This window comes from Pinus tabuliformis, chromosome 8 (assembly GCF_031772625.1).
Source record: "Pinus tabuliformis cultivar Carrire ecotype Pingquan chromosome 8, CPIR1, whole genome shotgun sequence".
Lineage (NCBI taxonomy): Eukaryota > Viridiplantae > Streptophyta > Pinopsida > Pinales > Pinaceae > Pinus > Pinus tabuliformis.
In genome coordinates this window covers 1789698218-1789706778 of record NC_142294.1, presented here as the reverse complement: position 1 = coordinate 1789706778, position 8561 = coordinate 1789698218, and the positions used below count along the sequence as shown (strand labels likewise).

General features: G+C 33.7%; 1 pseudogene; it reads left to right on the top strand.

The window, feature by feature from the left end:
• Nucleotides 1-886: 886 nt before the first annotated feature.
• Nucleotides 887-1872, top strand: LOC149243363 (pectate lyase 1 pseudogene; annotated as a pseudogene).
• Nucleotides 1873-8561: the final 6689 nt, after the last annotated feature.

Sequence of the window (8561 nt, the reverse complement as noted above, 5' to 3'; positions counted from 1 at the left end):
TTAAAAAATTATTATGTGAAATGAAAAACAATTAACATTTATTTAGAGCATTAATTACCATGACTACCATATATAAAATACTAAGATGATGGACCGTGTTAGGACACGAGATGACCACTATGGGAGGTAAAATTTGTCATATGAAGTGTAAAATGACTAACATTTAGTTAGGGAATTAATTACCACTACGAGATGGCCACTATAGGAGGTAAAAGTTGTCCTATGAAGCGTAAAATGATTAACATTTATAGTTGGTGCATTAATTACCATGACAAGATATAGAAAGAATTGGGATGTGAAAGTTATCATATGAAGTGTAAAATGATTAACATTTAGTCAGGGAATTAATTACCACTACGAGATGGCCACTATAGGAGGTAAAAGTTGTCATATGAAGTGTAAAATGATTAACATTTAGTCAGGGCATTAATTACCATGACGAGATATAAAAAGTAAAAAATGTCCTATGAAGTGTAAAATGATTAACATTTAGTTAGTGCATTAATTACCATGACGAGGTATAAGAAATAGAAATTGTTAAAGTGTAAAATGATTAACATTTGGTTAGGGCATTAATTACTCTCACGAGATAGCCACTATAGGAGGTAAAAGTTGTAGCATAAAATGTAAAATAATTAACATTTAACATTTAGTTAAGGCATTAATTACCATGACGAGACGAATAACAGATACTGAGATCGGGTGGCCATGTTATGACATGGGATGGCAACTATATAAGTTAAGTTTCAGATACAATGGCAAGCAAAGCAAGTTTTGCATAAACTCACATGCAATCTGATTGCATAAAGTTCCATCTATCATCAAATATTTCGCCGTATTGCCAATACTAGGCACATCCATGCATCCTAGGAATTTAACTCCTGATATGGCCATCGCTGGAGCAGCATGGATGTTATTAGGTCTGATTTCGGTGTTGTTGCAAGCGTCCCTGTCTTTTTCTGCAAGCAGCAGGTCCAACGCCATTGACAACTGCTGGAGAAGAGATGCAAATTGGGCGTAGAATCGAATGAAGTTGGTAGATTGTGCTGTGGGCTTCGAAAGCGCTGCCAATGGAGGAAAAGGAGGGCAGATCTACACCGTCACCACCCCTGATGACAATCCCACAAATCCGTTTCCCGGTAGTTTGAGATACGGAGTGACCCGCAAGAATCCACTGTGGATTGTTTTTGCTAAAGATATGAACATAAAGCTTCAGATGCCCCTCTCTGTTTCAAGCCACAAGACTATTGATGGAAGAGGGGCCAATGTTGAGATCAGTAATGGGCCTTGCATCCGCCTTGACAACGTGAACAACGTTATTATTCATGGGTTGAACATCCATGACAGTAAACCCAGCGTCGCGGGTAACGTTGAGGTGACGGAGCCCATCACCTGTATGACAAAACAGGATCCAGATGCTATATCTATCACTGGTTCTAAAGATATATGGATCGATCACAACACCCTCTCCAGGTGGTTAGACGGTCTCATTGACGTTTCACTTGCTTCGACAGCTATTACTATTTCCAACAACCGTTTCTCTTATCATGACAAGGCAAGTTTACTTAAAGCCTGATGGCCGATTTTAGCAATATTTTAAAATTTAATAATAGTTTATGCAGATTGTAGATTTAGGGATTGTGTTGGAATAGTTAAGCAACTAAATTTTTTTTATTTGTCATCAAATTCTATATTCTAGAAATCTACAATACTACATATTCTATAGCGATAGTGATTATTCTTTCATTGTATGAACGCATGCAGGTAATGCTTTTAGGCCACAGCGATGACTATGCAAGTGATAAAAACATGAAGGTAACCGTTACCTACAACCACTTTGGACCAGGTGTCATGCAGAGGATGCCAAGGTAAGTTCATGGCACTAAGACTATCCTAGCTTGAAAATACATTAAAACCAGAGAGCAACGACTGCGTTGAGGAACATCCCCCTCTTAGTTGTTGGAATGGTTAGGACGCTTTTGTGTTTTGATTGATTTGTGTTTTCAAAGGGCAAAGAACAGTAGGTTATTGCCAACTGATTAGTTAATGGCATGTAAATTTGATCGAAACAAACATATTAGTCCAAATAGTTAAAAGATTCACCATGTTTTAAAAGATGCATGCATTTTTTATTACCTCTAGGAAAAAAATTGGATTTTAGTATTAGAAAATAAAATCAGTTTCTGCAGATACATGTTTAGTATATTTTAGTGGATCAGTTTAAAATTTGGTGGAAATGCATCAATAATCTATTTAGAATGAATATTTAGGTTTATTATTTAATTTATTCGAAAAGTACAATCACAAATAATGTGATGATATTGAAATTACACACAATTGTTATTGAAAAAACACATAACTCTTGTTTTAGATTTGTCCATAAAAAGCCTATGATAATATTCTTGGAATCTAGCATTTAGGAGTGTCCAGAAGTTTCCGAGTAGTGGGTGTGAACTTCTCTGTATAAATGCTAAATAATGAACATATTAAAAGAATATACATGCTAAATAACCATAATAATTATGTCCCATACCTTTAGCTAATTTAGCCCTTAGTACAGGATCATTTAGGTGAGGTTTCTTTGTTATTGGGATAAGTAGATCTTTATGGATCTATCCCCCGAAAGAACCGGACATGCCAATTTTTATCATCCGGCTCGAACAATAACTGGAGGAAGTATATATCACTTATTTTTTCCCGTGATGGAAGACGAATTGGAAAAATAGGAACTAATAATGTCTATGATCATCCATCATTGGTCATTTTATTATTCCAATTAAATGCTCATGACCCAAGTAAGCTCACAAATGCTCATGACCCAAGTAAGCTCACAAATTCGATCATGATCGATATGCCTTTTGGACCATCTTAGTCTTTGTAATCAGATTCATATGTGCTACTTCAGTTAAGGTAGCCCGCATGTACACATAATTGTGTTTAATGCAACTAGCGTATATCCAACAAACTTATGATTCAGTTAATTCATCATATGTTGATCTTTAATCAGTGCATCAGAAATTCATTAACCATATAAATAGTAACCAAGTGTAGTAAAAGCATAACAAGTCATCACACATAAGAAACACACATGAGCATCATGATATAAGGTGGAAACCCAATGCGGGACAAAAACCACTTGCTTTTGTCTTACTTTAATATAAGAAAAACTTGTTTACAATATTGTACTGGTGTAGACTCATACCTGTATGCAGGCAGCCACCTTTAGAAGGCTATAGCCTTCTCTCTTTCTCCAGCTACTACTTGAAGGGAGCTACAACCCCCTAGCTCTTTTCCATATTCCCCTTGAGTACATGCTGAAATCTCCAATTGAGCTCTTCTTTTTTACGTGCTGAGATGTACCAATCTGTCCATGTTCCTCCCAAGCATAAGTAGAGTTTGCAAAGATATTTTTCAAAAGAATAATATGACTCTACAACTCAACCAGTACAACAAAACTGGCAATTTACGCTAGATTTAGCACCAGATGTTAGTGCATGTTTTTCTCAGTTGGGATGAGCAGCTTGGTGCTAAATCTGGCTCTATTGTACAATTTTTAAAGCGTCCTTTTTCTCACCAAATTTTGCATCTTTTTTACGCCAAATTTTCCATCATTTTTTGCATCACATTTTGCATCACATTCCACCATATGAGTTTCCGAAAGTGAACAAGAGTTTCAAATTCAAATTCTAGTTTGCTTATGTTTTAGTTGATCTTTTAATATATATTTACTTTTAGTATTTTTTTATTTTCTAAAAAAATATATTTAGTTTTTGGTATCTTTTTTCTATAAGAAAAATTATATTTTGTTTTTATAAAAATGGATTTTAAACATCCGATTCATGCTAAATTTGTGATTTTATTATAGGAGTTTAAATTATATATAAAAAAGTAACTTAATTCCATGTGTTGTGTCGCTGAGATGGTTGTTATACATCTCTTCCTTGCTTAGTTATAGAATGTGCTTGGTTTTTCTTAATGCAATAAAACTAATTATGTTCTTCATTATATCTTGAAATGTTCATCTTGAACCAGGATAATAAAACAATAAAGTTAAAATAGGTTTTCCTTTGTTCTTTGTAGATCTTTGTCCCCATTAATCTTGGTCTTAATAGATTAATTGTCTTATGGTGGCCTTGAGTGGTCACTTCCATTAGTTGCATGCTTTATAATTTTCTGTTAGTGAAATTTTTTAGGCTTGATATTATATTATTTAACTTATCAAAATGTGTTATTTTCCATATTATTTTTAATTATTAATATTAAATATGTTGGTTTTTTAGCACGGTTTAGCAAAACATTCCCAAAATGTTTATAGATTGTATTTTATAATGCAATGATTCATTGCTTGATGAAATTGTTTGGATATTTTTTTTTTAATGATTCATTGATTGATGAAATTGTTATGGATATTTTTTTTAGTACATTAAATTGTATGTGATAAAGTCAAAAGTCACCTCTTTTTTATATGTTCATTGGTCAATTTCCCTTAAGGCCATCAAGTTCACCATTCGGTCCCAGGTTAAGGAAATATAGGATTCATGAAGTGGAATTGTCCAAGCACTTAAATATTGAGACATGTTTTCTTTTAGTCACATTATACTTCATTTCTGTGTAAATTCTCGATGAAAATAGTCTCATGGAACATGAGGGGCCTCAATAGTAAAGGAAAACAAAAACACCTAAAAGAAAAATGGTACGCAAAGCACCCATCAATAATGTTGATATAAGAAACAAAAATATTAAGTGAGGTTCTACCTCATATAATTAGCAAATGGGAGAGGAATTTAAGAGTAGTAGTGATTGATGCTTAGAGATACTTGGGTGGAATGGTTATTATTTGAAATGATCAACACATCAAGGTTACCAATATGTTTACCTCTTTTCGCATTATGACAATATAATTTTAGTTAATTGACATCGAGGACTACTACCATGTATCCAATGTCTATGACTCCAATATTGCAAATGGAAAACCTTTATTTATCAATTCTATTTCTAGCACAAGTAATTTATACTCCCCATCTCCATGGATTTTTGGGAGTGACTTCAATATTATCAAGTGTCTCGAGGAAAACAAAGAATGAATCACAATGTTTAACAATATATTTTGTAAGCTACACCATTAAAGCCATAAAGCAGTCTCCATTAATGTTCTCAAGAAATGAGTCTCCAACCCACACATGTGGATCAATGAGATGTAATACATGTGTGTGTGGTGACTAACTTAATACACTATTATAATAACTCCACAAACTTATGTATTTCACTCTATCACATAAATTGGTAGTAGTGTGACATAAGTAAAGCAAGAGTAGACATGAAACCCTTAGGCAACAAACATTCCCTAGATCCTCAATTAGGTGCTTAAATGATGAAGTGAAAATATTAGGGGAAAAGAGGATTTCATGATTTAACCATCACAAACATGTGATCAAGTGTGACTAGGAGTGTATATCTTCATATATTTTCCTAAGAGGGAGTGAATACATGAGTTACCATTCATTGGGCCTTATTTTTCTTTCTTTTTATCTTTCTTATATATAGGACTTAGGGAATAAGGTTTTCATAAGTTTGGCACAACTCATAGATATAAGATTTACATGAATTTTTACTTCAACCTTAGAGTTTAGACTTAGATAAATCAGTATAGTGTATCTTTAATGATTTTGGCTTTCACTTTTTGATATTATTTATCACAAATGACAAAAGGGGAAATATTTTTCCACAGATCTATGAATGCTTAATCATAAAGGCCTCACACAATGAAAACAAATTAATGATGTTATTCTGTATGAAAATGATGGGTATTCTTGAGAAAATGTTATGCTTGTGGATGTCTCCTCTCTGGTTGATATGGAGTGAGGGTAGACACCATATTATCCATGTGTCATGTACTATGGCCAGGACTAACAGTCATAAGCCTAGTAAGGGCACTAGTAGGGAGAATGGTGGATTGGATAAACATTTGGGACCAATATTCTTTAAGAATTTGGACTTTGACTAGGACTAATCGTCATAAGTCAAGTACATTAATCCAAGATAAGAATAGTCATGAGGATTCACATTCTCCGGTGTCAAATATTATGATAATGGATTAGGAAATGATCATGTGAGGACATACCTGGTGAACATCCTGGTGGGGTAAGTTCCTAAAGAGGAGTGGTGTCTAAATTTATGCCTCTCAACATTGTGCTCTGATCTAATGGAGAGATAAACTTGTTAGTCAAGGCCTTACTATTTTGACAATGTTGGCTATGATGATGTACATCATCATTGATGCTTATCAATCCATATCCCTTCTTATATGAATATTTCAACTTGAGAGTAGCATCCCTCGACCGACCCATTGATAGGAATCACATAATAGAGAGAGAGTGCATTTATACGCTCACTTTTTTGTCTCTTTATGAGTACCTCCCTAGTTTAGAAGGAGGTTCATCATCTTCATTATCACCATCATCATCACCATCACTGCCATCATTTCATTATCATCATAATCACCATTCATGTCTTCATCATCATCATCATGATTATGGACATCGTCGTCAATTTTTCATAATTATAGGTATCATAAGAAATATCATCAACCTAAAAAATGTTACGAGTGCTCGAAAAGGGTTGTTAGGATCCACACGATATATACAAGAGAAATAACAACTTTATTTTTTAGAGATGATCAATGATCATCATCATCACTACCATTATCATCGTCATTATAATTGTCATCATCCCCATCATCATAACTAATATAATTTTTATCATAATTGTTTTCATCTTCATCATGAACATCATAATCATAATTCATGCCATTATTGTTGTTGATGATGACCAAGATGAAAATAATGATAATGATGATCAGATGATGATGACTTGGAAGATGACACCAAAGATAATTATTATGATTATGACCATGACAACATTTAAAAGTTGGGAAGAATGGCCAAGGTCATTAGCATCGTCATCATCATTTTCATTGTAACCCCCATCATCTTTATCATCATTGTCATTATCATAACACTTGAAATTCATGTCATCGTCATCATCTTCATTATCATCATCGTTATAATTATTGACATTGTCATCGATTGTTCATAATTTTCAATGTTATAAGAAATATCATCAATGCAAAAAATATGATGTCCGTTGGAAAAGGGATGCAAAAGTGAACAAAAAAATGGGGGTAAAAATAGATGTAAATTTGGATGAAGAGTGGACACAACATAAGTAGATGCAAAACAAGAGAGAAAAATTGACACAAAAGTGAATGAAAAAGTAGATGCAAACTTGAACACAAAATATAATTCAAACATGGATGAAAAAGTGGAATAAAACACGGGAACAATAGTAGGCATAAAACTTTGCATGAATTGTGGTGAAACAAATGTGGATACAATAATGAATGTAAAAAAAAAAGACACAAACTTGAATGCAAAAAGGAGGAAAACTTGGAGGAAAAAAGGGATGTAAACATGGGTCAAACATCAGTGCAATAATGGACACAAAATTAGTTTCAAAATTAGACGAATCAAAGGTTGATGTAAAAGAAGATTTGAAATGGGATTCAAAAGACATAAACAATATTTGATGTAAACTTGGACACGAAAGAGGATGAAAATGTGGATGCAATAGTGGAAGAAAATGTGGGTTGCAATGATAGGCATAAGATATGGTACAAATCTAGCACAAAAAAAGTGGATGAGAAAGTGGATGTAATAATAGACACAAAAAAAGATGAAAACTTAGATGCAAGACAAGATGCTATAAGGGATGTAAAAGTGGATGCAAACACGGGTGCAACATGAGAAACAAAATTGGATGCAAAATATGGATGCAATGGAAGTACATGAAAAAAAAGATACGAAATGAGACACAAAACCCAACACAAAAGTGGATGCAAAAATAGATGCAATATTTTATGCAAAAGAGGATGCGAAGATGGATGCAAGATTGGAAGCAAACGTGGGTACAACAGTAAGTACAAAACATGGCACAAATTGTGTCACAACAAAAGTGGATGTAGTGATAGATTCAAAAAAAGAAGCAAACGAAGATGAAAAATAAGATGCAAAAAGGGATGTAAAAGTGAGCATAGACATGGGTGCAACAATGGATGTAAACTAGGATGCAAAAGTTGATGGCACAGAATTCTATGCAAAAGTAGATGCGATATGAGACACAAGAAAAATGGATGTAATAGTGGACACAATAACAGATGAAAAAGAGGATGTAAATATGGATGCAAAACAAGATGTAAAAGTCAATGCAACAAAATTAGATGCAAAATTAGATGCAAAACTAGACACAGACCTCGATGCAAAACTTGGCACAAAGGGGATTCAAAAAATATGCGAAAATGGATGCAAAAAAATATTTAAAAAATGATGCAAAAGAGGATGCAAGAGATGATGCAAAAGTTGATGCAAGTGTAGGTGCAAAAGGTGGATGCAATAGAGGATGCAAAAGTTGGTGAAATAAAATTAGGTGCCAAAATTGATGCAAAACATGGTGCAAAGGATGGCACAAAACTTGGCATAAAACCTGGTGTAAAACTTGGTGTAAAA